The 15530-nt window shown below is 42.1% G+C and overlaps 1 protein-coding gene and 1 pseudogene across 1 annotated transcript in view; one reads left to right on the top strand and one right to left on the bottom strand.

The window, feature by feature from the left end:
- Positions 1–15530, bottom strand: part of LOC129078244 (guanine nucleotide-binding protein G(q) subunit alpha) — a 262495-nt gene that overhangs the window by 95501 nt on the left and 151464 nt on the right. The window lies entirely within an intron of this gene.
- Positions 498–13666, top strand: LOC129078456 (microtubule-associated proteins 1A/1B light chain 3B-like; annotated as a pseudogene).

Genomic DNA, 15530 nt, shown 5'->3' with positions numbered 1-15530 from the left:
CTAATTGCAGGCAGTGGCCCTCACCAGCTCGCCTCTCAGAATGCATAAGCCACCAGAAGATTCCTCCAGACCACGTGCTCCTCTCACCTGAGCTGCCTTTGCTCTGGGTAACTGAGGATATAGCACATGTAGGTCAAAGACATCCTTTGCAGAGATTTAAACCCTTCCCATACCCTAGGCAGCATTTAGAGCACTTCTGCCCCACTCCACTTCCACTGCTTTTTCTATCTTTCAATATAGGGCACCAAAAAAAAAAAAAAAAAAAATCCCATGCTTCTTAATGTTCTCCATGTGGTACCCATAACATGCAACTGTTCTACTCATTTTATTTTGCTCCCTGCTTGCTGATTCACAAAGGAGAGGAGCTGGAAAAGGAACAAAGTAAATCCACGCTAGGTTTCGCCTATCAGGACACTGTCTTTTTCCTCGAGCCCAGATGTCTAGTAACAAAGCTCTTGCTCCAATTATTCACAACATTATTTGGTTTGAAAGTTACGATGCAGACCAGATACCGGGTCTGCAGAGTGGTACGCATGTACGACACTGCGGTGCAGCACGACGGTGTGCAAAGAAAGAGGGGGTGCACCTGCAAGAGGATTCTAGCAGGAGATGCCTGGGGGCCAAGTATATGGTAAAAAAAAAGTTATCTAGGTAGGCGAGTACCCACAGCATCCATAAAGTTAATATTAAAACATATATTTAGTAAAGCACCTAGGAAACCCCAAAAACACGATAAACATGGGAGTAACCAAGCCTCTGATAAGAGGTGTCACCTGCCCCCTTTGCGGAGGTGAACAGAATGCTTATTTCCCATTTAAGACTATTTTACCTTTAACATCATTCCTTCCATCATTTACAGGGTATGTTTGAAATACTTTATTCTATTTAATATCTAAGCACCTGCTTTGTGCATAGCACTATGATGGATACTTTAAGATACAAAGATGCAAAGAGTTACTGAGGCAATTGTGAAAGCAAATAAATAACAGAAGGAACATGGAAAAGAATGCGGACAAAGCAGGGTTCAATTAAGAAGTAGCCCCCAAATACACATAATGGAGAAATATGCAGATCTTCCTGGGAGCTCTTTGCATGTCCATCCTCACACTTAAATCTGTGATGCCCAGAAGAGGAAGCTATGTGTGAGCACAGTTACTTGTACAGTTATTTACTGTACAGGGCCCTAAGTCAAGGGGGTAGTGGGAACTAAAACCTCGCCGCGTGCTACTAGCCAGGTACACAGTGTCCGGCACAAGGACGCCTTCTGCATTTCACACGAAGGCGCTGCTCAGATAAAGGCAGGCCTGCAGGAAAGGCGCCAACTGTGCCAGCTCACAGATCTCTCTCTTCTTTGCCTCCAAATAGCACGTATGGCACATACTACACAATTTAACAGCTAATTATATGCTATCATATGCTGTTCTTGCTTTATTTTATACTTTTAGATATCATCTAACTAGACTTTCCCCAAGGGGTAGTAGCATGTCTCTCCCTTGGGTGGTTCAGTTCCCTGAGGCTCCCTTAGCTGGTCCTAAATTTCTCTCTGTCAGATACCTGTTTGGACCATAAGCAGCATAAACAACTAGTGGGTTGGTGTCCAGGCACTTCAGGTTAATGGCAGACAGTTCCCCGGGGTGTGTGATTAAAAACTTCTCATTGTTCTCTAGGGTTATCCGGTTCATACCTCTCTACTTGACCATGTAGAGACACGAAACCTTTCTGGAAAAGAGAGATGTACATCCTGAGCGAAAAGTTGAGTTTCTCAGCTTCATTTAACTATTTATTAATTTATTTCATTCCTCTGATTCTCATGCTGAAGAAAAATTGAGAATTGAGAAGTTTTTCTGAGAGTAGGTCTCACGAAACATAACAGTGGCTTTATAGAACAAGGAAGGCAGCAAACTCCATTTCCTCTTTAGTCAGTGAGTCTGGTCAGATACACACTTATTTTTAATCCTGCATTCTATTGCTAAGCAGGCAATTTGTTCAATAAGGCAAACTGAAAATGTTTTATGTAGCTCATACAGTTGTCATTCTTTCTTTTGTAGAGAAGGCTCTAAATAAGGAGAAGCTGATCCAATAGTTAAAGTATGAAATACTTGGCTGTTGTAGAAAAAACATTTTCTTCCAACATCTAGGCAAAGACAGTTTCCAAAATTCCTACAGTCTGATAATATTAAAACCACATGGAAAATGGTGCTGAAGGTTTTTTGTGTTTTTTTTACATACAAAACATTTTAAAATATGTAATAATACGTTTAGAGCTTAGGTATTGGGTACCAATGAATATTATCACTTTAAAATTGAGTGTCAAAATTCTCTCAGTGTTAAAACAGAAAATAAGTAATAATAGTTGCATATAATGACTTAGTGCCACACTACAACTATGCCTTTGTACCTGCTGAAATAGTAAGAGCAGTTTAAGATGTGTGTGTGTGTGTGTGTGTGTGTGTGTGTGTGTGTGAGAGAGAGAGAGAGAGAGAGAGAGAGAGAGAGAGAGAGAGAGACCTTCAAATGCATAGCAGGTGAGCTGTGATGGACAAAGCTCAGTATTTCCCACTTCCTCCTTTTGCTCCCCTGTAATTTATGACCGTTTTGGGGAAACATGGGCTATGCAGAGATTATTCATGGTGCATGTTATGAACTGTTAAATAAATGTGGTATATTGCTTTTTGACTCATTTGTTTAGTTTGTGATTTTTCAGCAGATCTGACTTTATGCCTTTAGGCTAACTAACATTGAGGGTCCATGGCTTGAATGGCTTTTGGCAAAGAATTTTTTAAATACACTATGACTCCATCTTTTTTTTTTTTTTTTTTTTTTTTTTTAATTACAGGACACTGTGGAGATCTACACCTTCGGCCAAATTTAATGCACCATACTCTGCAACTCTGGTTGGTTTTAGAAAGAATTACAAACCTTACTTTGAGACAGAGCCTGGCCCACATTTGCTTAAAACAACCCGAGGTAACTGATTCCTGGCACACAGGCCAGCAAGACAAGGAGCTGCCTCGATGACGCCAGAGGCCACGGGTCCGGGAAAGGCAGTCTCTGGGATGGCCAAAACCCCGCCTCCAATCTGCTTTTTTTTAAACCTGACTAGGGCGATGGGAATAGGGAAGATCTACTTTCACGTCCTTGAATTAATTGAGTTTCAAGAACATTACGCAGGCAAGTTCTGTCATGATCGTGGTTATTAGAGTTTTCAACCTCAGGTTAGCAAAGTAACACATTATTGGGTGATGTGGTTCTTTTCTCAGTTGTTAAACTTCACCAGAAACAACAATTTGTTTACACATTCTTCAGATCAGCAGTGACTAGTGAGGAGAGGAAACCTAACATTAATACTTTAAACCTACTTAAAGAATTGGGATAAAAATATAACTTTTGTATTACCCATCAACAGTTCTTAGAATAAAAACAAAACTACAAGATGTTAAATTCAATTAACTTGAGAAAAGAATGTGTAGTAAATCCTGTATCTATTAGGCCTACAACTAAAATTAAACCATGAAATTTGTTTACAGACCATACTGTGAATATTTTTCATCTTGATGGGAAAATACTTCTATAACCATCACACGTTGAAAGGTGGGCGAAGGAGGGGCAGGACACGAAAGGTTTCTAATTTCCTGTCTTCAACAGCACTTTGAAAATAGATGAGGCCTACATTAAATGTACAGGTTTTTAAAACTCTAATGATTTCAAAATTATGATGCTGTTTTATAATCTTCCACTTTCAGTTGTAGGAGGAACTATTAGGAACTATCTTTTGTGAAGAAATATTTACCTAAAATTTAGCAACTTTTTTTCAGTGTCTCCTTAATTACTTTCTACTATTTCTTAGTTCAATTAAATTAAGTCAAATAATTATATATAATATTTACATAGAAAGACATAATAAGTTAGTCAGTTTTCTTTCTATCCACCTGGAATGTTATTCACCAAATGCTGACAATGGCTATTTCTTAGCGATAGGATTCTGAGTGACTAAAGCTGTTTCTTCACAATGACTGACTTTAAAAAAGTGTATCATTTAAAAAAAAATGGTTAGTCCAAAAAACTATCAAAATGACATCTAAATGTATTAATTGACATGAAAAGATGCTAAAAATACAATATTGGGAGTAAAAGGTAGATTGCAACATAATGCAATACCATTCTTATTTTAAATATCTATATGCGTAAGTAAATTCCCAAAAGAAAGAGAACAAAATATTAAGGGTGATTATATCCAGTAGAATACTGACTGATTTTAATTTTTAAATTGATCTTTACCAGCATTTTCTAATTTGTCGACAAAGAACAGCATTACCCATGTCATTTTATATAAATAAACATATACATTCAAAATAGAACCCTCATAATTCTTACTGTGGTGTAGCTAAGATTTTTAATGGAAATTCTGGAAGGAAGATGATTTTTAGTCAGGACTTTTTGACTCAAATGGAAAAAACATCCTATTGTGAAAGAAAGCTTTATTTCTGAGAGCTGACTCTGAGAGGTGTGTGGGCTGAACTGCAATGGCGCCCTCTCGACAATGATCATCTTTGGGGTCCATACTAGCTGGGTTGGAGACTGCCCTGCTCCTTCCTTTGTGGCTCTAGAACTTCCATTCCTGGTTCTCAGGCTGTGCTGCTCTTCCCCAGGCCTCCTCTGGCAAGGCAAGACTGTGGTATAGCAGATGAATAATCAAAGTTCTTTCTGAACCATGTGTTAACCCAAACTGGAAGTCAGACTTGACTTATCAAGAAACCTCATCAAGAGTCTCAATTTTTACAAAATGGGATGGACAGTCAAACATTGCTTTATTTCAGACAATCCTTCATTAGTTTATTTGGCTTTAAGGTAACTAAAGGATTTAGAGAATAATTTCTGACTGGACTGAAATCTCCCCATGCACCATGCAACAATATACAGAAATGATGAACTCACAAACTACCACAGTCCTGGCTGAGCAGGCTGGAGGAAGAAGAGCTGGAATTTGACACTTTCAAATTACAGCCTTCATACACATACCAAACTCTGCTTAGGACTCCTCATTTGATTTTTTTTTTTTAAATGTAGTTTTCCCCCCAACAGGTCACGTTTCACTTTCTGGCACAAGCTGCCGCAGAGTTGTTGAAACCATCCTGGGACAGCCAGGGACAGCAGGGGACTCACGGGCTGCTGCCTGGCCTGAAACATCACCTGCGCCACAGCCTAAATGAAGCTCCATGAACTGACAGGAACCAGAAGGGCAGGGAGCTGCAGTTTCGACGTTAAGAGTGGGCATCCCTTTACTCAGAGAAAACATCTGAGTTGGGGGGGCAGCAAAATTTTTTTTATTTAAAAATAATTATTTTATTCTGTGCCGTGGGTTACAAACCTGAATGTTACTCTCATCTTTCTTATAAGACTAAGAAAGCTGAAAAATACACAAGAACTATACATTTAATTAGAACATTAACCAAGAGATGGCTTTCCCAATACGTTAGCATTCCTATGCCCAATTTATGATGACAAGAAGCTTTGCTTTTTAACACAGCTGAGATTTCTGAGAGGGCCAAGTTCAGCTTCTGACTGCCTGTTTTATTTTCTTCACCAGTAACTGAAGAGTGCAGCCTTTCTGAATGACTCAGTGATTCATCTTGAATTCATTTTTCCTGTCTGGGAACCTGGACATTTTTCTCTGCAAATACCCAAGAAGCATATGTTTCATTTTTTAAAAGAAAATGTTACATTTCTTCCTCTGCCCTTTTGGGTGCATACTTCACTCAGTGAATGGCTGATTGAATAACGATTTTTTAAAAAATACATAGTCTGATGATATGAAAGAATTCATGTATTTCTAAATAGAACACTTCCTCCTTTTTAAAAAACATGAATGGATTAGCATGTAGTTAGATGCAAGTTATTACCTCTGTTTGCATTCTTGGTTGGATTGGGTGTTTGGTGCAGATGTGTGCAATTCATAATGTTTTAGAACTTAGGTATTATGTAAGTCTTAGGTGTGAATCAAATATTTGAAAAGAAAAAAGTGGATGGGTGAATGATCAGCCTTCATCATTAATGTCAGAGTCTAGGCCATGTCGATGTGCCAGCCTCGGGGTGGGGGTGGGGGTGGGGGGGTGAGAGCGAGATAACGGGTGCCTGTACCTCCACTGGCAGGGGCGGTGCCTTAATCTCAGCAGTGGAGGGGGAGGGGCAGAGGGTGGCCGGCGTGAGCAGCAAGTCAGACATGGCTGCTCCCCAACACCGTGAAGGCACAGCTGCGGTGCTCCGGGGAGGAGCAGGCACAGAAGGAACATCTCTGCCTCTGCCGTGGCTGTGGAGCCCCGTCCTGTTACTCTGGCACCCCAGACATCATGCCTCGTGGGTTCATATTTTTTAAAAATCCAGCCCAACTGAAATGGACCGAAGCACAGACACACAAAGAATTGTCAATAATAATTTCTGCTCTCTATGGGAGTTCATGCTGACCTATAAAGAAAAAAGAGCTCTGTACACATTAACGCATATATGAGTGAAACTTTCTTAACGACTTTGTGGTGAGAGAGTGGCATTAAAAACAGACATTGGAAACATTTAAGTAAAAAATTATCCAGCATCTCACAGTGAAGACAAATTCTGCATTATTTCCTACAAGGGCAAATGGAAGGAAAAAAAGCCCTAAGCTTTCAGTATATATTTAAAACAGCACGGCCACAGACAAGTGATTGGCAATCGCACGGTCATCATTCTGCAATTTTCACCATAAACGGGGTCAAATCGCTGCAATTGGTTATAAATGTTCCTTCTGCGTGTATTTCTCAAAGTAGGCATTACACTGTATTCTAACGTTCCTTTTTCCTCCCTGCCTCTACGTTGCATTCTAGAATTTTTATTTAAAAGGTATCTACAACAATCATTATTCCTTATTTGCTTTAGGTTTATCAAGTGTTGTATCAACTATTAAGTAATTGTATACATATATAAAACTAAGGGAAACAAACATAATTTACATAATGTAAGTTATGCCAACTTTTTAAAAGACTGTTTGGCATTGGTCGAAGTCCTCTGACATCACCTTCATTACATGGTAACTCTGGCTGGGCACCGTCCTTAACAGTGAGGTTTTATTTTTAAAAAACAAAGAGAAACTGAGTCAGAGATAAGTTCTTAGCAGGGACGCATAGTGGTTTCTTGGTGAGGTAAAGAATTATATTCTGCGTTTCAAAGTTGGGAGTGCCCTCTGCCCAAAACCATGGCTCCAGTTACTTCATTCGGGAAGCTCAGCATAACATATGCAAAATCATTAAAAATGAGAATAGCCTTTTGACTCATCTGCAGGTGTATACCTTAGAAATCACTTAAGGACGATTTGACCCAGGGATTTCATTTCAATAATTCAAATTCCCCCAGGGGGAGTTATACGCCGCAAGAAAGAACACTAAGTTCAACTCTTTGACACACACACAGACACATGGGCGCGTGCGTGCACCATCACAATTCAACAAGGGAGCAGCAACATCTCCCAGCCCTACCCTGGCTGTCCTCAGGTCTACCCTCAACTGTTCTTAGGGAGGGGCGGAAATAGTTCCTAACGTGAACTGGGTGGGAGCTACAACCCAGACTCCAGGGCTCTGATCGTAGTGAGAAAGCTCGTCTAAAACCACCGAATGAATTCCCTCTGTTTGGCCTGATCAGTTCTGATGGGACCATGTGAGCAGAAGGGCACAGACTCAACAAACAACATTCCTTGGCTAACAAAATGGATCCAGTTTTCATCAAAACCAGTTCAGACATGCTAATGGGCAGAATTTAGGAAGAAACCCGACGAATATTTGGTGACTGAAAATGACTCTTTGTTTTGGAGAAAAGAAATTTTCCTTAATTCTAATTTCTAGTCACTATGTTTTGGAGATGTTTTGTTGAAGACTGCCCAGAGAGACAGAAAAGTTGAAAGATACATGTCATCATACTTTCAGCATGCTTTCCACGGCGGAGGATGTTGGGACACCAAGACATTCACCTGGGTCCCCCACATGCTGCTCACTCCTGAGCCGTAGGAGTCTTGGCAGGACAGCCCCTCTGTTGCCTCAGAGACGTCCAGGTATACAGTCCAAGCAAGCTGAGCTGGCTTTGGGGCTCCTGGGATGCTCTGAGTATAGACATCTTTTGCAAGGCTCCTAGAATTCGATATGCAACCTCAGTGCAATGATATCCATTATTATAAGAGGCACCATACTGCCCACAGTTTCTATTACAGCAATGTCTGAGGTATGAAGAGAATACCAACATCAGGCTACCATGATAGCCTGTCCCTGCCAGCAGATCACAGTGTGCAAATGGACCCCATAAGCCTTTCTCTGGCAGAAAATAACGAAAAGTACCAATTCCACATCTGGGCAAGAGGCAAACTGGAAGGGGTGGTAAAAGCGCTCCTCATCCTCTTCCTCAACCACCCCATCCACTCTGAACCCCCTTCATGAAAATAAAGTATAAGAACATAAGCACCCCTATGTTCATTGCAACATTATTCACAATCGCCAAGATATGGAAGTGGCCCAAGTGTCTATCAGTAGATGAGTGGATAAAACAACTATAGGACATTTGCACAATGAAATACTACTTGGCTGTAAAAAAGAAGAAAATTTTACCCTTTGTGACAGACAGCATGAATGGACCTGGAGAACATTATGCTAAGTGCAATAAGCCAGTCAGAGAAAGACAAGTACCAATGATTTCACTCTTATGTGGAATCTAACGAACAAACTGAACTCACAAGCAAGATACAGACAGATTCATAGATGACGAGCAGGCTGACAGCTATTGGTGGGGAGGAAGGTTAGGGGATGGGGGGATTGAACAAAAAGGAAAAAGGACTCATGGGCATCGACAGCAGCATGGTGATTGCAAGGAGTGTGGGGGAGTGTAAGGGAGTTAAATGGTAATCAAAAGACAACAAAATTTTAAAAAATAAATATAGGGAAAATTATCCATTCAACTGCATGGATATTTATATTATTCTTTAGTGTTTTACCTAGAGACAAAGGCATAGGAATAAAATAAACCATCAGAATAAATTCTAATGGGAAAATATCAGGCTTCAACCAGGTGCTAAGTGTAGAATGAATTCCTAATATTCTGAAAATCACAAACTGTAGGAAGAAATTAAAAGTGAAAGATGAGAATTTGGATCTCAAAATACCACATGCTATCCATGTGCCCTTGGGCAAGTCATTTAACATCTATGAATCTGTTTATTTTTAATCTACAAAATAAAATCAGAAATCTAATAAAAAACTATTTTACCTACCTCATCATGAAACTGTGGGGATTAAGTGAGATACTATAAATGAAAGCGATGCTAAATTGTGAAGTGCGACTGTAACACGATTTTTTTTAAGCTTCTCAAGACTGTGACTGGTTGCATTAGTTCTTGGTTGCACTTCTTATCTGAAAAACTAACATGTATTTCACTTCCCCCGGTTATGTCTACTGTTCGCTTCTTTTAATAAGCCAGTGTCAAGTGTCAGAAGCAACTGCTGAACCTACATTGGAACTGGGCCTTCCTTTTTTTAAACAAAAGTCTCTGGTGGTAAATGCCTTCAGTGTATTATTATAAACTTAAGACGGAATCATGAAACTCCCTTACAATCTACCTGGCATAAAAAAGAGATGTAGGTTAAACTGGCAAATACAGGAAACATCAGAAAATCTATCGAGTTCCTTTGTGGACATTATTTTAAAAAGCACTTACATCTGACAAGGGGTATGTCCTCACATGAACCCCCAAAATTACTTACGGAAAATAATCTCAAGCTCACCACATAATTGCAAAGCTATATCCACCCCTGCTTCAACCCCTCTCTTACAGGTGACCTCCTCATCCAGAAACAAAAAGCAGCAAAGATGCTTACAAGCAAAGAAACTTTTACAAGGCATAAATCATATGGGATGGATGAAAAGTGAGGGGTGTGAGAAGTCACCCCACTGGAAGAAAGAGCAGTATCTTGGAAGGTCTAGCTCTGGGAAAGGACCCAAGAGCAAAAGGGCCTAGGCTAGTGTAGACAAAAGGGTCCTAAAAGAATGTCACTGTCAAGAAAAGAGAGCTGCTCGCCGAGAACAGGAGCTATGTTACAGCAGATCACAAAGCGTGTCCCTGACACTGCAGACGGGCAGAGGCGGGAAGGAAGGCTGGTGCTCTGGCAGAGCATCGCATCGGCTTGTACTACTGTCTAGGGAGTGAGGCCCACGCCGCAATGTGCTCCAAGACCCAAGGAAGGTCACAAACCAGCAGGCCAGCAAAACACAGCTCGAAAGTGTGCTTTCGGCCATATTCTGCAGATGTGCAAAATATTATTTAAAAATATTGACCCAGCTTTCAATAGTAAAAATGGGAAAATTTCACCTAGAAGTCCTAATTTCTGCCTTCTCTTGAAAGAGCAGGAGATGCATAGCAAGTCAGGACCTGCCATTCCACAAGGCAAGGGCTGCCCGAACCGAGGTGCAGCTGCCCGCTCACAAGGGTCACACACCCTCAGCCTGGACGCTGGCGATCCAGGAAAGTCTGAAAAGTCCTCTTCAAAGCATGAGGCAGACAGAGAACTAGCTAGAAGGGTAAGTCATCTAGAAAAGGACAGAGATTACTGGACTATTTATCATCTTTCTTTCTCCTTTATATGAGAAAATGCAGCAGAGTAAAGCACATACCCCCCTTTTAACTTAAATATTGTGAAGAAGGCTCTCTCCTTGGTTAACCCTCCTGTGGACAGCAGCATCCTTAAAGCCTACCTCATATAACACATTTTCATGATGCTTTAGAGTTGTTAGCAAAGCATGCTCACACACATTCTCTTCCATTTACTCCTCAACCACAGTTTTGCTTGCTATACTAGGCAAATGGTCTTCTCGCATGCTCTAGATGAGGAAATGGAGGCTCAGGAACTTGGATGGAATTTGAACCGGTCTTTGGTCACTACAGCCCATAGATTCACCACTCCTGAGCAACGACCTAGCCTGTACTGAAAGGAACACAGGACCACTTCAACCTGCCTGGAACTGTGGTCGCTCAGGTACCCTGCTGGCTAGTGACTTAGGAGATTTTTCCCTTACTAGGATGATCTCTCGCCAAGTGAATCCATCCCTCAAACTCAAGACTGCCAGGAGTTTGCTCAGCCTGCAAGGCAGCGGTCAGTGGTGTCCAGAACCATCCCTTATTTGTTCACGAAAGTCCTGCAAATATTTTGGCAAATAAATTCAGAGAGCCGGAAACGCTAATTATTAGGCAGAGACAAACCCACAGTAATAACATAAACAACAAAGTGCCTTTTCAGCGCTGCTATTCAATGTGCCTTCCTGTTGCCAATGCCACGAAAAACACACCGGGAGTGGCCTGGAGGAGATGGAAGGGGAAATGACTCCTTTAAAGACCACGTCCTGTGGGCAGGCTGTGGCCTTACCATTTGCTATAGATATCAGAAAGGAAGGGTGGGCAGTGTAATTTGTAAGGAGAGAAAAATGGTTTTAAAAATGGGATTCCTAAGAAACACTGTTTAGGTACAGTGCTTCCAGTTCTATAATGGATGAACTTTTTTGTTTTCAGGCTGGGAATGAAATGAGCAGGAGATAAAGATTTTGCTCAGTTGGTTGCAAAGCATGTGAACTAGTCTTCAGTCAAGACATGCCGGTCTCGATCCTCCACATACAGCTGTGCGTTTTGTGCCTCGTGCAAAGGTGAGTGCAGTGGGGTCAACCTCGGGCCTGGAACCCTGCTGGCATTCTGCTCTCCAAGCTGCGTCCCTTCCGCTAGGAAAATGCACCTTTTTGTAATTGGATGTCCTTTTTCATTTGCACAAAGGCATTCCATGTGCTGGCTGCAGCCCTGAGCCTAGGTAAAAGTCTGCGCATTTTAGCTTCTGACCCTTTGAATCCATGCCATTTTACGCATCAGGCAGTGTAGTCATGTTGGATACCCCGGATTTAAGTATCAGCCATGTGAGGCCTCTCGCAAACAGGGTGATTTTCTGCTTTGTTTTCTCCAGCTAAAGCAATGGAAGTAGCACCCCCACCCACCCCCACGCCTGTCTCCTTAAGGCCATTGTGAAGCCACTGACAAAAGTTTAATCTTACTCCCAGAAACATTTGCCAAACACCTCTCTGTATATTAACATCACCGTCCTCTTCCCCACTTAAGTTCAAAGTCAATAAAAGAATAAAGATGTGCTAAGTGGCAAAGGGCCACAGGCCTACTTTAAATAGGGCAACTTCCATTTTCCAAGCAAGTCACCCACTTCCAAATATCTAAATTCCAACCACTCTCACAGGTCCACAAGTTATTTCACTAGAACACCCTTAACAAGCAACTCCATTGCTGGCATCTCTGAGGCAGCAAATCAAAACTTGAACCCCAAGTTGGCTTGTTTCCTCTGACTGCTGGGATGCAGATTCCTGGCCAACTGCAGGCGAGTTGGCAGATCCACACCTCTTCCAGAGCTGGCTTGGCCAGGGCGACGCGGGAACAATTGGTCTCACTGCCATCTGAGATGACAATTAATTAGTGTGGTGGGAACAAGGAGCGGTCTCTCCAGGGAGCCCAGCCTCTGCCCTTCTGAGGGCTGTGGCACTGGCCTCTCTTCAGAGCCAACGTCTGCATTACAAGGTGCACTGGGGACAGTTTCTGGCCTCCCGTAAAGCAATCTATAGGGGCACAAGGAATGGAAAACCTTTTAAGGACTTCACTGTTGAGGGCGGGGGAAGGAAAGAACACTGGTGACATTAAAAATCCAACTCAGAACCAGACACAGATATTCATAAGCAAAAAGAAAAAAACAATGGTATGTTAAAGAGAACACTATTCTAGACATAATAATAAAGGAAAACAAGGATAAATGTTTCAATGAGAAGTGCCTCAGAGCGCGGCATGCAGAACTGTGTGGTGACAGAAATCCAGCCCCATTGAGGAAACTTCGAGCTTGGTGACAACATCCTCAGGAGGCTTTTTTAGGCACTCGTACCAAGTACGTTGCTCAACATGCTGTGATTGAGAATGCATGAGTCACAGGATAGCACCCCCCACCCCGACTCAAGCCAACAGCAAAGGGCATCACTTATTTAACTGCAGAAGTGGATGATGAGTGACTCCCAAGGGCTCTCCAGAAAGGAACATATCATCTCATCACAGAGATGGGTGAATTAAAGCATGACTCTCAAAACAAGCATCCAATAACTATTCCAAAAAAAAAAAAAAAAAAAAAAGGGAATTGACTAGGGAAGTCACTGTCATTACAGCCAGATCAACCACCACCTAAAGCTCCGGGACCCTCTGCCTTGCCACCCCCTCCCAGCCTTGAGGGCCACGCCGTAGGAGAAGACCTTCAAACAGCACCGCACTTTCGAACAAAGAATAGATTAGATGTCTGACTCATCTGAGAGTAGCGTCTGACCAAAATCCCAGTGATAACAGAACGATACAAGGGTGAGAAGCAGCTTCCTGTCCTGGATAAAACCAAGTTTCTTGTACCTGTTCGTGCCAACATGAGTGAACTCATCAAGATAATTAGAAGCCACGCCAATTGAGCGTTCTTCCTGTTAGTGAATGGGCACAGCACTATCAGTGTGTGGAGGCAAGAAGGATGAGGACGGATGCCTGCATATGGTCTATGCCTCTCAGGGGACACCTGGAATGAAACCGTCGGTGTAAGACTAGAAAAATGCATCTGCTCTAGAATTTTTAAAACCCTTACCAACTGGAAAAAAAGGGGATGTTACTGACTAAGACTGATCAGCTCATCCAATCACAGATCATCAAAACAGCAGTGTTCTTGCCTAGGAGTTTTAGAAAGTTGTTTTTGTACTTAAAGCAGAAAAATTGAGCTCCAAGAGAGGAGATTCAGCTTTGGAAAACTACTCAATATATTATTTAACCTCAGCTGTCTTGTTTTCAAACTTAAAAGCTCAAATATAAAATACATTGCATCCTAAGTTACAAATAATTTTTTAATTGAATTATTTAGAAAAAAAGAATAGTTTTTTACTAGAGATTGTATGTCTCACAGACCACCTCTATTCCTAAGACACAGACAAAGCCGGATATTGGAGTAGGGTCAGAAGTTCGATTAGTAGCTATACAGAGTCTAAAAATAAAACCTTGATTTAACTCTGACCCCTTGGATACCTTAATTGGCAGTTCATTCTGTTTTCTCTCTCAGTCAAACTGAATTAAAATGGTCAACTACACTGGCTTTTCAACCTGTGTCTTGTCCTAACTGCTGTGACTCATCTTCCCCTCTCCTGCTTCACTGACACTGTGCTGGTCAAGATGATCTACTCCACGGGGCTCTTTCAGGTCTTCTCTTACTCGCCTTCCTTTCAGTATTTGCTATTACTGACCACTCCACCTGAAATTATGTTCTTTTGTGATTTTCTTGTACTCTATTCTCCTATTTCTATAATACCAGTGACATCTTACCTTTCTAGCTTGGCTTTTCACCTGAGTCCCAGGTCAGTACTTCCAAATGTCTGCTAGGCCCCCCACCTGACGTCCGCAGGCACCTTCTGCCTGTTCCAACATGTCCCAAACACACTCCCTGTCTGCTCTCCCCAGCCCCGACCCCGGCCAAGCTGGTCTCCCTCTTCTTCATCTGTCAGGGTCAATGGGGCCCTTATTCACCTAGTCAGCTCAGGCAGAAACTGGAGACCTCCCTATCTCTTGCATCCCACTCCTTTCAATTCACAAAGCATTATTTAATCTACTTCTTACCCATCTCACACTGTTTGCCTCCTCTCCATCTCTACTTGCGCTGCCTTGGGTCTGGACCTCATTCTCTCCTACTTGGACCACAGCAGGAGCTTCTGAACTCATCTTTCTGCATTCAGGAGGCTCTCTTTCAAGTCCATTCTCCATACTGCTATCAAATGATTCTTCCTGAATACAAGCTCAATCACATCGTGCACCTGCTTGAAAACTCTCCCCTGGCCTCCTCACCTCCCACTCTGCACCTTTATTCTCAGCCAAGTGGACCTCCTTTCAGTTCCCCAAGCCTGGCAGGCCCATTCATACCACCATGCTTTCTCTCTTGAGGTTCTCACTGCCTTACATGCCTTTGTCCATCCTTAAAAACGGCTTCCTGTCCTTCATGACCCAATTCAAATGCCTCCCTTTCTCTGAAGGTTTTCCTGACCCTCCTTGTGCCCATCCCCAGTGAGTCATTCCTGTCTCTGCCCTTGCAGCAAATGTGCATCTCCGTGCCCCCGTCTGGCTCACAGGGGCTGCAGGAGTGCCGTGGGGACAGAGACCACCACTTGTCTTTTCTCCCCTCTGTGGCTCCTACATAAAGTGTTCAGCACCTTGTAAGCACCAAAAAATTTTTCATACGAAAAAATAGATGATGTCACTCTTTCCTAGACCTTTACTGTCTGTGTAATCTCCTAGCTCTTCTTTCCAAGCAAACCTGTTTGTTAATGTACATAGATATTTATTTCACCCAGCAAGGACATTTCTACAATAGGGAAAGAGCAACAAAGTTGTATGACTTGCCTACAAGCTGAGAGGCAAAATTCAGAGA

Source organism: Pteronotus mesoamericanus, unplaced genomic scaffold (genome assembly GCF_021234165.1).
Source record: "Pteronotus mesoamericanus isolate MK-2021 breed Mesoamerican mustached bat unplaced genomic scaffold, CSHL_Meso_final contig_73, whole genome shotgun sequence".
Lineage (NCBI taxonomy): Eukaryota > Metazoa > Chordata > Mammalia > Chiroptera > Mormoopidae > Pteronotus > Pteronotus mesoamericanus.
Note: the sequence above shows the minus strand (reverse complement) of the source record. Positions and strands in the feature narration are given on the sequence as shown.